We start from the raw sequence: 19,800 nt of genomic DNA, 5'->3' as shown, positions 1-19,800 counted from the left end.
TCAGTGTTTCATCAACTGTGAAAGATCGCAATTACACACTCATGTTTAGCAGAATTTGTATACAATATACTACAATTTACGTTCACTGAACGCTAAATTTAGAAATAATTTGTAGTTGTATGAAGTGGACTAGGCAATTTGTCATGGATTAAGAAAGAGTGACAAATGAACGTGCATCATTTCCTACCCATACTGCTCCAATTTGTACAATAGTCTTCCATGCACAAGTGTCAAAAGCTTTCCTGAAATCGAAGTATATGATAAAAAAATTATTGTTCGCATCCAGTTCCTTTTTAATCGCATCATAGTATTCAATCAAATTTTTCCGACAAGACTTTCCCTTAACAAACCCATGCTGGGTCTGAATTGTTGCTGCAGTTTTGTCTAGATGATTCTGCAATGCATCTTTACCAGTGACTCCATTATTTTCCCCGGAACAGAAGTTGAACTAACTGGTGTGTAATTATTCGTGTCACCCTTAGATCCCCTTTGCGAAGGGGGATCTAAGGGTGACTTCCCCCGAGTCCAAGAATGCTCTCATAATTATGGCTAAGGGTTTGTTTATCTCCTTTGTCGCCTCTTTTAATATAACTGGACATATCATTCACCCCAGGTGCCTTTCTTCTGTTTAACTTCAATTTCTCCTCCAGTTTGTTCTCAGTTATTACAAAATTATTTAGCTCACTGCCAGAGTTTAATACACCTCTGGCATTCCCTTCTCTGAAGAACTCCTCATGTGTGAAAGTAAATGCAAAATACTTCAGTTTGTTAGCTATCTGAGCAGGATCATCAACAGTTGAACCAATCTGATTCATACCCTTCCTTCTAGAGTTTATATAAGTTAAGATACCGCAAATATTGTTATATTCGGTAATTAAGTTACCGAATATAACATCATTTGTAAAAACTTACATGCTGCACATTTTGGAATAAAATTAGGTGACTAAGATAAAAGCTGGGCCCATAAAAGTGTGCCGTACATGTGGAGGACTACAATTATGGAAATGTGGTAAAAAAAAAAAAAAAAAAAAAAAAAATTCAAGACATTTTCCATTACCATGGTGCGGAGGAGGAACCTCAGGCTCATACAGTATTAACGAGCTGCTCCTTTTGTTCCGTAAATGTAGCAGGTTATAATATGAAGAACAAGCAAAATATGGTGTACCTTAATAATAATAATAAAAAAGGTAAATTGCAGCCATTATCAACCCACTGCAGGATGGAAGCCTCCTCAACAATCCATGCTGAGAGAAATGGACCATAATCTGCCCACGCTGGTCCAGTGCGGGTTGGCAGATCGATCGTATTCAGCAGTCAGGGACGTGAACCCGGTCTACTCAAAGAGCGTGCGCTATGCACTCCCGCTCCTGACCACTCGGCTATTACTTCAACTGTAAGGCCAATAACCCATGAACCTGAACTACCGGTACCACATCCATTAGTTTGTGAAAGTAGTACTGGTAATCCAATATCTGATGTCATCAGATCTCGAATCTCACATTTGGTATCAAGAGGTTAATGTAAAAACTATTGTGTAGAAGAAATTCACAACTCTGAACCACAGCTGTTTACACAAAGTGAACTATCGAGAGAGAGAGAGAGAGAGATTAAGTGTACCTAACGGATCTTGCAGAGCTTTTAGGGCCAAGGATCCAAGAATCTGCCGGCCCCGAGGAACAGACTTTTCATGATATAAACATATAGTGAGAAAGAAATGAATTCCCATTTTCCCCAAAAACATTCCCATGATCTATTGCAGTAACGTTCCAGCATTTATGATCTTTTTTGCAATTTTCTACCAACCAACAGAGCAGAGTAGAGTAGAGTAGAGTAGAGTAGAGCAGAGTAGAGTAGAGTAGGAGCTATTTATTAACTCATCGAAGCAAAGCCTTAAAGGGCGGCTTCTTCATAATGGAAATAAGCATGCGTCCATTCCCTATAGCCAATGTGGTCATTCAATTTGAACATTTAAAAGAAAACCACGAAAATGTTACGCACCTTTTTCGAAAAAATTCAGTACAAGAATAATGATTGGCTTGTGGATGTGTGAAGATTTAAAAGTTATGATATAGGTCTGTTATTTGGCCAACAACTTTACTACACAAAAATGCCTTTCTTTTTGTAGGAGAGTCGAGCAAGAAGTGAACATTAGGAAAGAAAGGTCTCCAGGTTCAAACAATATTAAAGACGAGCCACTAATACATGGAAACAAAGTAATTCTCCTCCGCATATAAAGCCTAGGTTTAACGAATCAGTTTCGCCCAAGCCCTGAATAAAGGAGGAAAAATTGTTTAAAGTATATATCCCATCTCTTACGTACGAAAAAAATATCAAAGCAAGCAGAAATTTTTGTTGAACCTGAAATCCCCAAGCTGCAGATGGCTTTTATATTCGAAGAATCCATGAACCAAACTGGAAGAGACGCTTGGATTGGCTTTAAAAATGTAGTAGACAAATGTTTTGTGAAACAAACACCCAGCGTAAGAGATGATAGGGAGTGATATGCTGGAGAAGTTTAATAAAAAAAAATAATAAAATAAATAAAAAACTAGGTTGCAAGTGCTAAGATTCACTTCTTGCACTCTCATCGACTATTGTCTAGAAAATTTAGGTAGTTATAGTGAAGAGCTAGGAAAAGATTTAACAGGAATAAAAAAAAAAAACACAACGGGGGATGGAATTTCAGTGAGCCATCATGCTGACATTCCAAAGGAGATGAAGTATGAAGTACCAGTATAATGGCAGGACTACTTCTAGATAAAAAGAGGAAGAATCACCGAAACTAGCTGCCTGAGGGAGTCAAAAATGAGCTAATTTAACCTAGATTGTATGTATAAGAAGTCCAGTTCGAGTCATCTATGCTTGGCAAGAGGACGTATCTTTCAATATTTCTATAAAAATAACTATTACATCAATTTTATAAGAAGGGCGATCGGAAAAAGCTGTTCAAATTACAGAGGAATATGCATCCTGAACCCGCTGTTAAAGATTCTTGGAAAATGGATCAGGAACCATTTAGAAGCCCGAATCGAGGTGTCAGAAGAACAAAGTGGTTTTTTCAGCTGGGAGATCATGTATAGACCATATCTCAACAGAATGACAGATCCTTGAAAAATGCCAATCGAAAGGAAAAGAAATCTTTGATTTTCATTGACCTTGAAAAAGGCATATGACAGTGTCCGAAGGGGAAAAAAAAAAAAAAAAAAAAAAAAAAAAAAACTCTTATGGGAAGCACTGAAAGAGGCAAATATTGATGGACAACTGATTAACATTAAGGCAATTTACAGGAATAACAGATGAAAAATTAAAGTGGGATCAGCTTTGTCAGCTGAATTCCACACTTCAAAAAGGTTTATTACAAGGCTGCTCCATGTCCACCAACAGTTTTCAAAATTTATATCGACATCTGCCTAAGATCCTGGTCAAAAAAAAATGTAATAAAAATGGGATTGCCGATTAATAAGAACACCTATATTCACAATTTACTTTTTGCAGACGATCAGGTGGTGGTAGTACAAGATTTAGAAGGCGCAGACTATCATGTCGTCAATTGTTTGAGGAATATAAAACAATGAGGTCTAAAAAAATCAGTTTTAGCAAGACTGAAAACGTTTTTCTTCAGGATCAGGATACATTCTAAATATTGCAGGTTTTAAAATCAAATAAGTGGATAAATTCAAATATTTTGGGTTCAAATCTTACAAAGTGATGGATCATCCCAAGCAGAGATCAATAAGAGAATTGCAGACGGCAGAAAGGCTACCGGTATGTTAAATTCTATTCTATGGAGCAGAAATTTCCTAAACAAAAACAAAGAAACTTATATTTCAAACGATTGTACAAAGTCTTCTATTGTATGGAGCAGAAACTTGGACGTTGAATATGCGAGTGAAAAAAAAAAATTGCTGTCCACAGAAATGGATTTTTGGAGACGCTCAGCAGGAACTTCTAGAAGAGACAGAAAACGGAATAAAGACATAAGAGAAAATGGAAGCAAAAACGAATATTATTGACACTATCAAAGAAAAGCGTTTAACATAGCATGAACATGTAAAACGGATGCAAGAAACCAGATATCCAAAGGCTGGAATGGATATCTCCTGGAAGGAGAAGACCTAGGAGAACATGGATGAATGGAGTACGGGAGTGCATAACAGCCCGAGGCTTAACCGACCAAGACACCTTGAACCGCACTTTATGGCGGGAAAAAATTCCTAACAAGAAATAACTTGTAGGCTGAGGAAACACATTGTAAATGGAAACACTTCTCTTGAAGAAGAAGATATAAAAATAACCTAAAAATTTTATTTTAAATGTTAATTTAGGTAAAAAGGCATAGCCCTTTTTACCTAAAATAACCTATTTGTAAAATCTTTACAAACGCCAACAGCCAAACGAATAGTAGTAAGAAAAATCAATCATGCGTGCACAACTCACTCGGCAGCACTTATCAATTTCCAGTCGCGTGTCTAGAACAGGTAATGCAACTAACATTGTTGAATAAATAAAGCAAAATCGACGATGCAACGCATTTGGGGTTAATTTACAAGCCAATGTGACTCCATGATTGTCACGTTAAAGACAAATACTAAAGGAGCGACTCTGAAGTAGATTCATCAATGCACGTATGGACTTTGTGAAGAACGTTGGGCTTTCTTTTGATAAAGTACTGTATATACAAGATAGGCTGCTGCCTTAAATTTATGTGGAGTTGTTTTCAAATCTAAATTTCCGCTTGCTCGCTACTCCTCTCAAGCTCACAAACACCATTGACCGATATTCATCCAGCAAGAACGTCATGGAAGGTAAAAATCGATTGCGAATGCTTCTTTCCATGTCTTCCTTCACCCTGTTATTTACTTTGGGCGAGTTCGAAGAATGGGGCATGAGAACAGTGACTACGTTTCATCATCGATGGCAACTGATCAAACAAGGCTTCTAATTTTCTGGAACCGAGCCAACGTTCGGTAAAAAACAACAAAAAAACTTAGCAACCGATCTTTGGAAAAAGTTATGATCCAAGAAAATATTATTTTCTGAGGCATTTTGCATTAAGTACAGCTGTTGCTCTGTTCTTTCTTTTACCAGAGAAATAAAAACAAACGCTGTTAATTTTACATCACTTCCAAGTTGCACCTCCACTGCACAACAGCATATCTGCAGTTCTCACCTTTCTCCAAGTTCCTATATATTATGACTACTCTCGGTAACAATCGTCGATATTTCGTTGCTGTCGTTCCCCAAAGTTCTAAGATATGTACATGTATTAGATTTTAAAGAATGTGTAGCTAGCTTGTATTCTGCGATCGATTTGAGAAAAGAAAAACCGACGTACCGTAAAACTGCACGTCACGACACAATACTAAACTGTAGAGATCCCAAATAAGCGCCCTCCTGTGTAGCACAGTTGGTACGATAGCCATCCTCCCCACACCGGGTGGAAAAAAGATTTTTGTTAGAATCCCGTCGATGATGGAAGGAATTTTTATGGGTCTTTTTCACAACGTGGCCGAGTTAGACGATCGCAGGCGACTGTAGCATGGTTCTTTCTCCCGGAAACTCTGATTTTTCGGCCAGCAAACAGAAATTCTGTCTCAGAACACATGCAATTTAAAGACAATATACAAGTAGCAACATCGCCTTAGTCGCCGATGCTCCTAAAATACAACAACCAACCAACAATCCTAAATAAGCTTCAAAACGTCTTTGACGAGAGTATGAGCCTAATCTCAGTGAGTGTTAGTCACCCAGAATCTACTGACAGTTATACTGATGATTCTGATGTCAAAAATACATAATGACACTTAGTTAATGTATTATTATGTGTATGAAACTTGTAAGTGTAATTATGTGGATTAAGTATTAGTAAACCAATTTGTGTGGATTTTTCTTGAATGAATTTTGATAATAAAACAATGGTCACGAACCCTTTCTCCCACAAGATTACAAGTGTTATTCGCTGAAGATTAAATATCCCTAAAGAGGCATGAACAACACATACGAATGCACTCATTACATTGAGACTAACTTTCCTTGACAGAACGATTAGTTTTTAATAATTCTCATATTTGTGCTGTGCGAACGTCAAGGGAAAGAAGACTGTAGTAAAATTAAAAAAACTCCACGTAAATGTCTACGATCCATAATGAAAGAAATGGCAATTGCCTGTTAGGAAACAGTCTTTGACATGTGCTACTTACAACGCCCAATCCAATGGTTCTTTTGAAGAATCAAGGTAAAGTAAACATTGATCCGGATCAGCTAGTGTATAATCTCGCTGCCTATACTCTGCCAGATAGTGAATGGAGGGAGGATCCAAGTAGTGTGTATGCGGGGAACATTGTCGACGTCACATTATATCAAGGATCTGGGTATATTCTTGTCATGTGTACAGCATATCCAAAAATTTCATTCTTCATACAACGTGTCCCCACCCCATCTTTTCTTACTATCGAAAACATCAGGAATTGTCAAACTAATGGAACAAACTTATCTGCGAAAAGATCTAAACCTCCCAAACACTTCCTCGTTCATTTCACAAATATGCGTGTTCTCAGCTCCAATCTCAATAATGTCCATTTTACTTAGTCTGCCAAACTCCACGTACTTTTTCCGACAGAAACCCAATTATCGGTTGATTCAACCACTGCTCATCTCAGTTAGCATTAGCATAGGCATTTGATGCAAGAAAGCAAGCTTATGCAGCATCAGCCAAAAAAAAATAAAAAATAACCACTTCCACTTCACCCCTCTGTTCGTTCAAAATACCTGTCCAGCTGAGCCTTAAACTTATTTAGGCTATCAACCTCCACGACAAGGGATGGAAGTCTGTTCCACCAACCAACAACCCGCTGGCTAAAGGCAAATTTCCGCACGTCTATCCTACATCTGTCTTTCCTCAATTTGAATTTATGCCCTCTCAGGTGATTATTCTGAGCTAAGGGAAGAATCCCATCAGCATTGAGCATGCTCAACCCATTCAAGGTTTTATACACCTCTATCAGATCACCTCGCTGGTGCCTACTCTCCAGACACTGTAATTTGAAAACTTAAGCCTTTCTTCGTAAAAGCACCCCTTTGTTCCATTCACCAATCTTGTTGCCCTTCTCTGTACTCGTTCCAGCAGCTCTACATCCCTCTTGAAATGAGGCCTCCAGACCTGTATACAGTACTCTAGGTGTGGCCTGACCATTGCCTTATACAAGAGAATAATCACCTCCTTATCCCTGCTGGATAAATTCCTCTATATCATTGACAATACTCCATGAGCTACTCTTGCAGCCCGTCTGCACTGCTCAGAGAACTTCATATCCGCCTGCACAACCACCCCCAAGTCCCTTTCATTCTCTACCACAGTCAGTGTAGTACCACAGAGTTGATACGTTGCTCTGGGGTTGCTGTTTCCATGTGTAGTACTTTACATTTGTCAATGTTAAACTTCATTTGCCACCTCTCAGCCCATCTGCTCAACCTTTCCACATCCTGTTGCAGCAGCATAGTGTCAGTAGTGTCCTTGACAACCCTGCCAACCTTTGTATCGTATGCAAACTTGGACATTAAGCTTGATATACCATCATCAATATCATTTATAAATACAGAAAACAATAATGGACCCAACACTGAGCCCTGAGGGACTCCACTAATAACATTAGTCCACGATGAGCAGTGTCCATTGATTACCACTCTGTCTTCTCCCCCTCAACCACCCCTTTATCCATAGCAGCAATTTGCCTCCAATGTCACACTGCTCCAATTTGTGTAGCAGTCTTCCATGTGCAACAGTATCAAAAGCCTTTCTAAGATCCAAGTATATAATATCAAAGCTATTCCCTGCATTCAGTTCTTTTGTGACTGCATCATAGTATCCAATCAAGTTGGTCAGGCAAGACTTCCCCTTAACAAAACCATGCTGTGTCCGAGCTATAACTGAAGTCTTGTCTAAATGATCCTGCAGTGCTTCTTTACCCAGTGCCTCCATTAATTTTCCTGGAACAGAAGTTAAGCTCACAGGTCTATAATTACTTGTGTCAGCCTTTGATCCTCCTTTGTGAATTGGGGTCACATTTGCACATTTCCAGTCTATGGGTACCTCCCATGAGTCCAAGGAAGCTCTCATAATTATGGCTAAGGGTTTGCTTACTTCCTTTGCTGCCTCCTTTAATATAACTGGATAGATCCCATCCACCCCGGGTGCCTTTCTTGTGTTTATCTTCAACAATTTCTCCTCCACTTTACTCCCAGTTATTTCAAGATTCTGTAGCTTACTGCTAGAGTTGAATACACCTCTGGCATTCCCCTCGCTGAATAACTCCTCATGTGTGAATGTCGATGCAAAATATTCATTTAGTTTGTTAGCTACCCGAGCAGGATCATCAACAGTTGACCCATCAATATCAAGTGGACCAATCTGATTCATCCCCTTCCTTCTAGAGTTTACATAAGTAAAGAACTCTTTGCTGTTTTTCTTTGCATCCCTTGCCAAGGATTTCTCGTAATCTGCCTTCGCCTGCCTAACCTCCTTTGTAACTTGGTTGCATATCAACTTGTATCTATCATAGGCTTCTGTGTCATGTGTTAATTTGTAAGTATCCCATGCATTTTTCTTCTCTGCCATATGCCTCATTAGTTCATCTGACATCCATTTTGGCCTAAACCTTGAACAATATTTCTTAGTTGGTATGTAAAGCCTAGTAGCTTCCAAGATAAGTTCTTTGAATGCTTCCCATTTTGAATTTGCTGTTGGTAACATCATCAGTTGGTCCCACTGTATAGAATTTAAATACTGTCTCAGTCCATCGTAGTCGCCTTTACGGAAGCAATAACCCTTCCTTTACTGCTAATGGTAGTTACCTCTTTGAGCAAATCCCACTTCAGCACACTGTGATCACTGCCACCTAGTGGTTCATTTATCTGCAGATTCTTAATGCATGAAGAATCACTACTGATAATCAAATGAAGAGTATTCCTCCCTCTAGTTGCCTCCCGAACATGCTGATGTAGAAAACAATCATCCAATAAATCCACAAAAGCCCTGCTAGTGTGTGAGTGACCAGCCCCCAAATTCCAGTCAATATCTGGGAAATTAAAATCTCCCATTATAAGACTCTCTGATTTACTGGCCCACTATTTCCCTGTACAGTTCCTTATTATACTCATCAGAGTCATTAGGCCTATAGCACACTCCTACTCTCAATTTTGATCTCCCAATGCTTATGTCACACCAAACTGACTCAACACTGCACTGTCCAGCGATGTCGACTGGCTTCACTTCCTTGGTTTTTATGTGTTTCTTAACTAATAGCATAACCCCTCCCCCTTCCTATCCTTTCTGTAGACGTTATACTCCCCAAATTCCAGTTCTGCATCCCTTATATCTGTGTGACACCACGTCTCTGATATTCCTTGTCAGAGACTTGGTAATTTGGAATCTCCTCTTTTCGAACTTTCTTCAGCTTAAAATCTCTCGACCACATTCTGTCAAATTCATCTTTTGCCCCTATCGTTCTCCCAACTCCACTAATCACTTGGAATTCTTTGACTTCCTATCTTTGAAGCTTTACTTTCTCCAGTCCAACTTTCTTAACAGTGGGGTAATTTTCCTTGATGATTTTAATGTTCACAACTCCAGCTGGTTTCCGTTTTCTAGTCACGCAGACACAGCTGGTCGAGATGCTGAGGCTTTTGCAATTGCTACTGGCCTCGCACACATTTACCTAACTAAATACCAAACAATCCTAAATACGCTTGATATTTTTCTCATAAATAACCCTTCTAAGTACACGGTCAAGGCGAGTGGACCTCGATGCACCTCAGATCACAACTTGCTGATGGTGTGTTCTCCAATGGAGCCTTTCTCAACCTCGTGTTTGGCATTACAAGAATTCAAAAATGAGATAATCTGCAAGATTTCTTATTTTCCTTGTCAGATTACTGTTTCAAAACTTCTGATGTCAACGTTTGCTCAGATCGTGTCAGTGAAATTATTCTTGCAGGAATGGAATCCTTCCATCCCACACTCCACTTTAAAATCTCGTCCTTTATCTAAACCTTGGTTTTCCAATAAATGTGCTAAGGCTGTTCAAGAGAAGAATGCTGCATATCGTAATTGGCTTGTTTCTAATTCTTCAGTTTAATTTTCTGCTTACACCAAAGCTCGCAACAATTGTAAAGCAGTTATTAATCAATCCAAAGTAGTTTGAACAGGCTAACAGTAGAAAACTTGCTTCTTGCCCTAATGGTAGCCGAGCATTCTGGTCTCTTGCCAAAGCTATTGGCCACAACGTTTGCCCATCTCTGTCAAAACCATCAGGTTCTATTGCCACTTCAGCCAAAGATAAAAAGGTGAACTTGCTAACATCCTACTTTTCCTTCAACTCATATATCTTGGTAAACGACCTCCTACCATTCCCAGTACGTACACCCATTCAATTCCCCCTGTGGTATTCCGTCAAAACCTTTGAACATTGTGAAATTTTGAATGAGGATTTTGAACAATCTTGACGCTAAGAAAGCTCCAGGTCCTGATGGTATTTCTCAACTTGTTCTCAAAACCTATGCTCCTGAACTTACTCCTGTTCTGTGTTGCTTTTTTTTTCACTTTCTTATTCCAATAGGTATTTTCCCTTCTGCTTGGAAATTTATTTATATCTAGCCACTCCTAAAAAGGGTAACAAATCCCTCCCATCCAATTATAGTCCCATTGCACGTACGTTTACTCGTTCTAATGGAGAAATCAATTAACAGCTGACTCTTAAACTACCTAGAAACCTTCCATATGATCAAATTTCTCCAGTATGGATTCCTTCAGTGTCGATCCACTGGCGATATTCGGCTTATGTTACCCATATGTGGACAAATTCAATGGAAAAGTTTGGCGAAGCTCAAGCAGTTGCTTTTGACATTTCAAAGAGCTTTTGACCGTGTTTGGCAAAAAGGTCTTCTAAATACGTTCCATATTATGGTTTGCCAACTGTTTTTTGTAACTGGGTATCCAGTTTTCTGTGGAATGTAATTTGCTCTCTGTCTTCTAACTTCTCCAGTAATGCAGGTGTTCCCCAATCGGAAATCCTATCCATAGTTTTGCTGATGATAGCAAATTACATTCCGCTTTCCAGTTTGAGAAACGTTGCCCTGCACAAACAGCTTCAACTTCTCGAATATCCACTACCAACTCCTTAAATGCTGATCTCCAGTGGGGCAAAGACAACTTAGTTGATTTAAATCCTTCTAAAAGTCAGTCATGTCTTATATCTGGCAAAAATGATTCTTCTGTTCCTATGCTTATCTTCGATGACATCCGATTTCTAGGCAAGATCACATATCTTTCTTAGGGATTACCCCGACTTCTAATCTTTCTTGGCATAAGCACATCGAAAGTATCGCTTCCCCTGCATCTAAAAAAAAAAAAAAAAAGGAGTTTTCTTTTTTGCTCTCGACGTACTTTTCTTCCAAACAACTGTTTACTCTGTACAAATCGCAAATCCGCCCTACCCTGGATAGGTTCCCATATGCCCACAAATCTTTCAGGCTTCTAGATTCCATTTAAAAAGAGGGTAGTTAAGTTAATTAATGACTCGTCTCTCTCAAACCAGTCCGAACGTGCTGCAGCCATTAAGTATCCTTTTTCTATGTACTGTCCAACTTCAAACTCACAGAACCAACTTTTCTTCTTCCATATTTATTCCTTCAACTTCTGTTTTCTAGAACAGCCCTCCTTCGTACGTATTTCCTTAAAAATGAAAATATAGGGAAAATCAAGTCTAATGTCAATAAAAGTATTTTTTTTCATCTTCTCAACTTTCAACCCTTGCACGGTATTAAGTACTATAGTAGGTTCTAATACCTCACGTGCTTAAACTTCATAAAAAAACCGTTGAACGGATTATGGTTACGTGATGCCTATCTCCAATACTCTATGGAAACATCGTTTCAAAAAACTTTCGTTTTTTTTTTTTTTTAAATTCTTAAAAAACGAGTCCATTCATATTAAAAATGAAGTTGGCAAATCCACCCTTAAAGCATACGTAAAGGATGTAGACAGAAACCTTATACTTCACTATACCCGCCGAGTTCAAAAGGGATCCAAGAGCTACTAATGGAGGAAACCCAAGATAGTGTTCATCGACCGATTGAAATTAATATTGAAGGCTTGCGAGTTTTAGCGGAATCTAAAACTCGCAGAATTTCAATTCGGGTAATTGGATAGGGCTTCAACATAACACAATCGAATACTGGTAATCACCTGCAAAACCTTGTGGAAATCAAAGTTATACTCTCTCCATCACACTCTTCATCTGATCACCATTATTCTAAGCACCTCTAATTTTTGACGCAACTGATATGTATATGCAACACTCCAATGCAGCAGAACAGACTTTGAATTGTTTTATGCTTCAAAATCCGTAGAATTTTAACGCCAGGGTATCAAAATCTGCTGCAAATATAGATTTGGTGATGGATAAAGAATGGAAGAAACAAACAAAAAAAAAGTGTTCTAGAGTGACGTTATTACCAAGGTTTATTGTTTCTAGTAAAACTGTGTTTATGAGGCCGGTTTATCAACTTCAAATACATTGGGTTATAAAGAGGCTTATTATTATTTGAAGGCCCGCAAAGAATTTGCGTTCTACGTATATATTTAGTTCATCGTAAGCACACGGCCATTCAGCGAACCAACCATCCAGTCCATGAACGTTGATAAGCGCAAACACTTCGATAAGAATTATTTGTAAATTGACATATTCTGAACAAAGAAACATTTTACAAGCCTAAAATCACGATGTATGTATACAATCTTATTAAAACATGCCGACTGTCACTCCCAATTCGTGTCGATTTGATAATTAGTTGTCATCAAATCACTCAGCTATTAACGAGAAAGTTAGTTTGCGTACTTTCCAAAAATGAACAGGCTTATAACGTCTTCATAGTGGCCTATCTAATTGACCATTTAAAACTTCCGTTTACAGGAAAGAGACACAGTTTATTGACACACTCTATAGAGACACACTCTACAGGTATACTGGCAAAAATATTTTCATTTCGATATGGTGGGGAGAGAACTGCCATATAAGTGATTTCGTTATTTGCCTTGCCACCCGTTTGAAAAAGGTCTGGGTTCGAATTTCGTTATCGAGGAAATTGAAGAAACTGGAGGAATTTTAAGCCTTTAAAACAACAATGCAGGTTTTGTTTGTTTTTCTTTAGTTATTCGATGAATTCCCTTTCGCAAGATATACGAACCGGCTTATAAGACCAAGAAATTTGTCCATACCTGTCATACTGTGCAAGCCTTTGGGGAACCACTCAGGCACTCTCTAGCCACTCAGTCGGCAATCTTGGAAGATTCCCTTGTTTTCCATGTTGAAAGAGGTACGAGCCATTTGGTCGACTCAGAATGTACCGTTTTCTCGTTTAATTACCTTAATTTTAATCTTAAATCACATAACGTACGTATTTATATTCCTTTCAGCCAAACCCAACCCTAGAGTTTCCTCTTTTTAGGTCCTAGCCACTGAAATCTAGGAAACTAGGTAGCAGGACCTGCCAGAGTACTATAAAGAAAAATTTCTGGGTACCTGACCTGCCCCCCTGGGGCGTAGTGTGGCAAACAGTGGGCCCCACTAGGGGCCCGATGAACAACGGTATACAACACTACACTCTACAATATCCATGCACTTTTAAATCTCTGGCCTCTACAGCGTTCTGTATCACATGACAATGTATGCTACGCGGAGATGAGGGGAACCCCTGGTGCCGTTAGACCCTAAACACACTATACCTTAATATGCCATCCAAGTTCTTCCTGAATAAAATTACCAATAGGCATGTCCATAATACTGTGATGACCCCACACAGCTCAATATTACGAAAAAGTTTTTCTCGGCGTGTTTGGATATTGCAGTTTATTGACGTTCCCATACATGTAAATTGAATGGGACGTTAAACTCGCCAACGAGCAGTTAAGCAATTCGTTGCCATTTAAATCGCGTTTGAATACAGTATAGGAACTAATATTACGGACATTAGTTTCTCACTCGCTAAATATGGTTACGTAATGAGTTACTTAATAATCTCCCATCAGAAAATTCAAGCCATGCACAGATTTTCTGTGGTCGATGGAGTTTCAAGTTTGTAAACGAGTTCCACTCAGTAAAATTCCACATAATTGGTCAAATGGTCAATTTGTGCTGCTACAACAATTTGGAAGCAAATTTCCTCTGATCTGTTTTGTAACAGGAGGTGGTGATCAAGTGCAAATAGAAGCTCTTTAACATCTTTTCACTAATGGTTGACTTTAGAGTAAATGCACAGACTGACGTTGATAATAATAGCAACTATAATGTGTGTGGGGGGGGAGAGGAGAACTGATGGACTAGTGATTGCGGCATTTTATACTCTTAAATTAGCCACAAAGTAATAAGCATCTTCGACCCCCTCCCTTTTTTCCCAGTAGCTTTCTTAATTGGATATACTTCCGATGCAAGCAAGTATGTAACCAATTCTTTAAAAGTTCTGATGGCACCGTTCCAAATGTCTGTGTGGTGCGCTTAATGATCATCAAACCGGTCTATTACCTCTGAAAGTGCTGGTGAAATAAGACGATGTAAATCGTCTTATTTCACCAACGTAACTGGACTAGTTCCGGTTTGGCAAAGAGATCATGTATACTGAAACGTCGACCACAATCAGTTTTCTTTCAGTACTATTCTACGACTATCCAAGTACTTACTGCCACATAATCCACTGGAATGGGGAAGAAAAAGCAAAGCTATCTGTTTGTTCCCGATATTATAACGAGCAAACAGATTTATTACATTACTAAAGATGGGATTCAGCATTTTATGTCAATCAATATTTACGTTAAACAAATCAAGGGTGTTATCTTCTCCACTAACTTTTATCGAGTCTTCGTTGACCGTTGTCAGCAAGCATTGACCCACCCAGTTATTCGGATCAATTTTTGATGGTATACCGTAGATAAAATATTTATAGATAATAAAAATGATAAAAGAGATATTTTTTATATTCATGCTACTGACAACCCCAGACTGTTCAATGTTTCACCCAGATATCCAGAGAACAAATTATTGTTCGCTGGATAACATGCCTCCTGTCGACACATCGGCGCAACATCTGAAGTGGAGCCTACGGAGAAAGTTGCAGAGCAGACTTCTACTCGAATTCCACAGCAAAAAACCAGAAACTGTGGATCATCTTACCAGCGAATGGAACAGTGGCGGTCACCTCTTCACCATCACTGAACAGTCCATCACCTTCAACGTGTGACACTTAACAGTTCCGGTCAACCCTTCCCTATCTCTTCCATCATGCAGTATGATTGATGACTTTTGAGGTTATGATGAACGTCGTGGCGAGATCCAATATTCCTTACATTTCGAGGGTACAGCTCTAAAACGATTTTCGCAGGCCGGCCGCTAGTTAGTACACTGGACCGGACCTATTGGTAACTCTCTAGGAGGCTTCCGGATCAGCTAGTGTATAATCTTGCTACCTCTACTCTGCCAGAGTGACTGGAGGGAGTCCGAGTAGTGTGATGCGGGGAGCATTGTCGAGGCCACGTTATGTCAAGGATCTGGGTATATTCTTACCCCATGTACGCCATATCCAAAAATTTCATTACTTCATACAGCATGTCCCACCCACTTTTTCTTACTATTGAATACACCATGAATTGTCAAACTAATAGAGCAAGCTTATCTGCGAAAAGATCTAAACCTCCCAAGCACTTCCTAATTCATTTCACAAATATACGTTGTCTCAATTCTAATCTCAACGATGTCCATTTCCACTTGCAGTCTGCCAAACCCCATGTAATTTTTCTGACAGAATCTCAGTTATCGGTTGATTCAACTACTGCTCATCTCAGATGCCCAAATTTTTCGCTGTATGATTCCTTTCGCCTCAAAGGTGGTACTTGTGCATATGTCCGTTCTGATATTCTCTGTCAGAGACTTGGCAATTTGGAATCTCCTCTCTTTGATCTTCTCTGGCTTAAAATCTCTCCACCTCATTGTGTCAAATTCATCTGTTGTCTCTACCGTTCTCCCAACTCCACTAATCACTTGGAGCTCTTTGACTTCCTCTCGTTTCAACTTGACTTTCTCCAGTCCAACTCTCCTAACAGTGAGGTAATTTTCCTTGGTGATTTTAATGTTCACAACTCCAGCTGGCTTCCGTTTTCTAGTCACACCACCCAGCAGGTCGAGATGCTGAGGCTTTTGCAATTACTAATGACCTAGCACAGATTGTTCATTTACCTACAAGAATACCGGACAATCCTAATCATACAGCCAATATGCTTGATCTTTTTCTCACAAACAACCCTTCTAAGTAGATGGTCGAAGTGAGAGCTCCTTTAGGCACTTCAGATCACAACTTGGTGATTATCTCTTCTCCAATGGTACCTTTATCTCATGGCTATTCCCAACCTCGTGTTGTTTGGCATTACAAGAATGCAAAATAGGATGACCTGCGAGACTTCTTTTCCTTGGTCAGATTACTGCTTCAAAACTTCTGATGTCAAAGTTTGCTCAGATCGTGTCAGTGAAATTATTCTTGCAGGAATGGAATCCTTTATCCCACACTCCACTTTAAAATCTCGTCCTTTATCTAAACCTTGGTTTTCCAATAAATGTGCTAAGGCTGTCCAAGAGAAGAATGTTGCATATCGTAATTGGCTTGTTTCTAATTCTTCAGTTTCATTTTCTGCCTACACCAAAGCTCGCAACAATTGTAAAGCAGTTATTAATCAGTCGAAATTAGAGTTTGAACAGGCTAAGAGTAGAAAAATTGCTTCTTGCCCTAATGGTAGCCGAGCATTCTGGCCTCTTGCCAAAGCTATTGGCCGCAACTTTTGCCCATCTCTGCTCCCACCTCTGTCCAAACCAGATGGTTCTGTTTTCACTTCAGCCAAGAATAAAGCTGACCTGCTAGCATCCCATTTTTCTTCCAGCTCATGTATTAATGATCTTGGTAAAACACCTCCCACCATTCCCAACGCACTCCATTCAATGCCTCCTGTGGTCTTCCGTCAAAAGGATATCAGAAGGATTTTGATGAATCTCGATGCTAAGAAAGCTCCAGGTCCTGATGGTATTTCTCCACTTGTTCTCAAAACCTGTGCTCCTGAACTTACTCCTATTCTTTGCCGCCTTTTTTCACTTTCTTATTCTAATGGTGATTTTCCTTCTGCTTGGAAATTTGCTCATATCCAGCCAGTTCCTAAAAAAAGGGTGACAAATCCCTCCCATCCAATTATCGTCCCATTGCAATTACTTCTACTCTTTCTAAAGTAATGGAGAAATCAATTAACCGCCAACTCTTAAACTACCTTGAAACCTTCCGTCTGATCAACGATCGCCAGTATGGATTCCGTCAGTGTCGATCCACTGGTGATATTCTGGCTTATGTTACCCATTTATGGACTAATTCAATGGAAAGGTTCGGTGAAACACAAGTAGTTGCTCTTGACATCTCAAAGGCTTTTGATCGTGTTTGGCATAAAGGTCTTCTAAACAAGCTTCCATCTTATGGTTTGCCAACTGTTTTTAGTAATTGGTTATCCAGTTTTCTCTCTGATCGCTCACTGAGGGTGATAGTAGATGGCTCTCTGTCTTCTAACTTCTCCACTAATGCCGGTGTCCCCCAAGGTTCAGTTCTTTCCCCGACTCTTTTCCTCTTGTTTATTAATGACCTTCTTCCATTGACTGGAAATCCTATATGTAGTTTTGCTGATGATAGCACATTGCATTCCACTTTCCATTTTGAGAAAACTTGTCCTGCTCAATCAGCTTCAACTTTTCGAAAATCTGCTACCAATTCCTTAAATGCCGATCTTCGGGTAATTCTCCAGTGTGGCAAAGACAACTTGGTTGATTTCAACCCTTCTAAAACTCAGTCTTGTCTTATATCTCGCAAAAAGGATTCTTCTGCTCCTATGCTTATCTTTAGTAACACTCCGATTTCGAGGCAAAATGATATATCTCTTTTGGGGATTACCCTGACTGCTAATCTCTCTTGGCACAAGCACATTACAAATATTGCTTCCTCTGCATCTAAAAAACTTGGTTTTCTCTTTCGCTCTCGGCGTTACTTTTCTTCCAAACAGCTGCTCGCTCTGTATAAATCGCAAATCCGCCCTGCCATGGAATATTGTTCCCACATTTGGGGTGGTGCCCCCAAAACCTCTCTCAGGCTTCTTCATTCCATTCAGAAGAGGGCAGTTAGGTTAATTAATGATTCATCTCTAACAGAGTCTCTCCACTCGCTGTCTCATAGACGTACTGTTTCTGCTGCATGCCTCTTCTACAGATACTTCCATGGGCACTGTTCTTCTGAATTGGCTTCTATAATTCCCGCTCTCTCTTTCAAAACAGTCCGAACACGTGCCGCCACCAGCCAACATCCATTTACTGTCCAACTTCAAACCCACAGAACCAACTTTTCATCTTCCTCATTTATTCATTCAACTGCTGTTTTCTGGAACAACCTTCCTTCATATTTCCTGAAAATTACAATCTACAGAAGTTCAAGTCCAATGTCAACAAATATCTTCTTTCGTCTTCTCAACCTCCAACCCAAGCACGGTACTAAGTACTATAGGTTCTAATACCTCTCGTGTTTGGGGTTCACAAAAAAAAAAAAAAAAAAAAAAAAAAAAAAATATTGTTCGCTGGATATCTAGAAGGTCGAGGGAAAAGAACTACACGCTGCTCGACTTCTTCGAAGATGACTCCAAGAGAACCTTTGTTCGGTGAGTAAAATGCGTAGTTGTTTTTTCCTAAGCTTTATATTGTTTTTATCATTACAAAATTATAACTAGGGGCTTCGCTCGCCAACCCCCAGCCAATATCAGATATACAAAGAAATGTCTTAACCTGCTCGGCATCATTACTGAAGCCACATCGGAAAGAATTTCCTTCACATAATCGACCGATTTGCTTAGACCTGCCGCTCGAGCGGCTTCTTCAAAAAGTCGTACACTACTCCGTTCACAGTTCTCACCTCTTCAAAAAAACCTTAGACGTTTCGCTTCACGTAGCAATAATTTCAAATGACACCTCTCGGCATATCGCGGTGAGACGCTATTCAATCGAGCGACCACTTTACACACATTTTTCGTCAACGCCATTTATTTCGTAAAATGTAGAGGTATGACGGTGTAAGTCAAATATTCTACACCCCTCTCGTAATTATACTAACATTATAACGCACTGATCGAAATCTAATCAGGAAATCACCTATGTAATTATTTACCTGTGCATTTGTAGTGACGTAATTGCCCCGTCCACTTGTACACGTCACCCGCATCCCTCTTCTCCCATTGGATCGAATAAATATCACTAGGAGGAAAAAGCTTTTTTTAATGTATAGAGAGATAAGAGATTAAATATTACTCCACGTAAATTTTAAAGGCAAATAATTTAGTTAATGTACAGTGCATAAGCAAATAGTAATAATTCGTGATTTATAACAAAATTAGTCGACCCATCAACATGAAAAATTGTTACAAAGATTCCTAAAATACTCTTAAGTATGCACTGAAATGGATCAGAGCTCTGCTCTAATTTTATAGTAATATTCCTGTAGGAAAAATTTTTTTCTAAAAAGAAAAAATGCTATGAAATAGGAATTAAAATTAGACCCATCCCAGGGGCCAACAGAATATTTTTTGGAAATTTGATAGAATGTGACAACATCCTGAAGTTTTCTCAAGGACCCACAGAACATAGGTTAAAAATTTGACCTCTAACCAAGTTTTCATTCTGGAGCAATATG

At 39.2% G+C, this 19,800-nt stretch overlaps 1 protein-coding gene across 1 annotated transcript in view; it reads right to left on the bottom strand.

Moving 5' to 3' along the window:
- Nucleotides 1-19,800, bottom strand: part of LOC150084771 (potassium channel subfamily K member 1-like) — a 313,713-nt gene that overhangs the window by 216,049 nt on the left and 77,864 nt on the right. The gene's annotated exons all lie outside the window — the stretch shown is intronic.

This window comes from Mastigoproctus giganteus, chromosome 6, assembly GCF_048544385.1.
Source record: "Mastigoproctus giganteus isolate SK-2022 chromosome 6, ASM4854438v1, whole genome shotgun sequence".
Classification (NCBI taxonomy): Eukaryota; Metazoa; Arthropoda; class Arachnida; order Uropygi; family Thelyphonidae; genus Mastigoproctus; species Mastigoproctus giganteus.
Note: the sequence above shows the minus strand (reverse complement) of the source record. Positions and strands in the feature narration are given on the sequence as shown.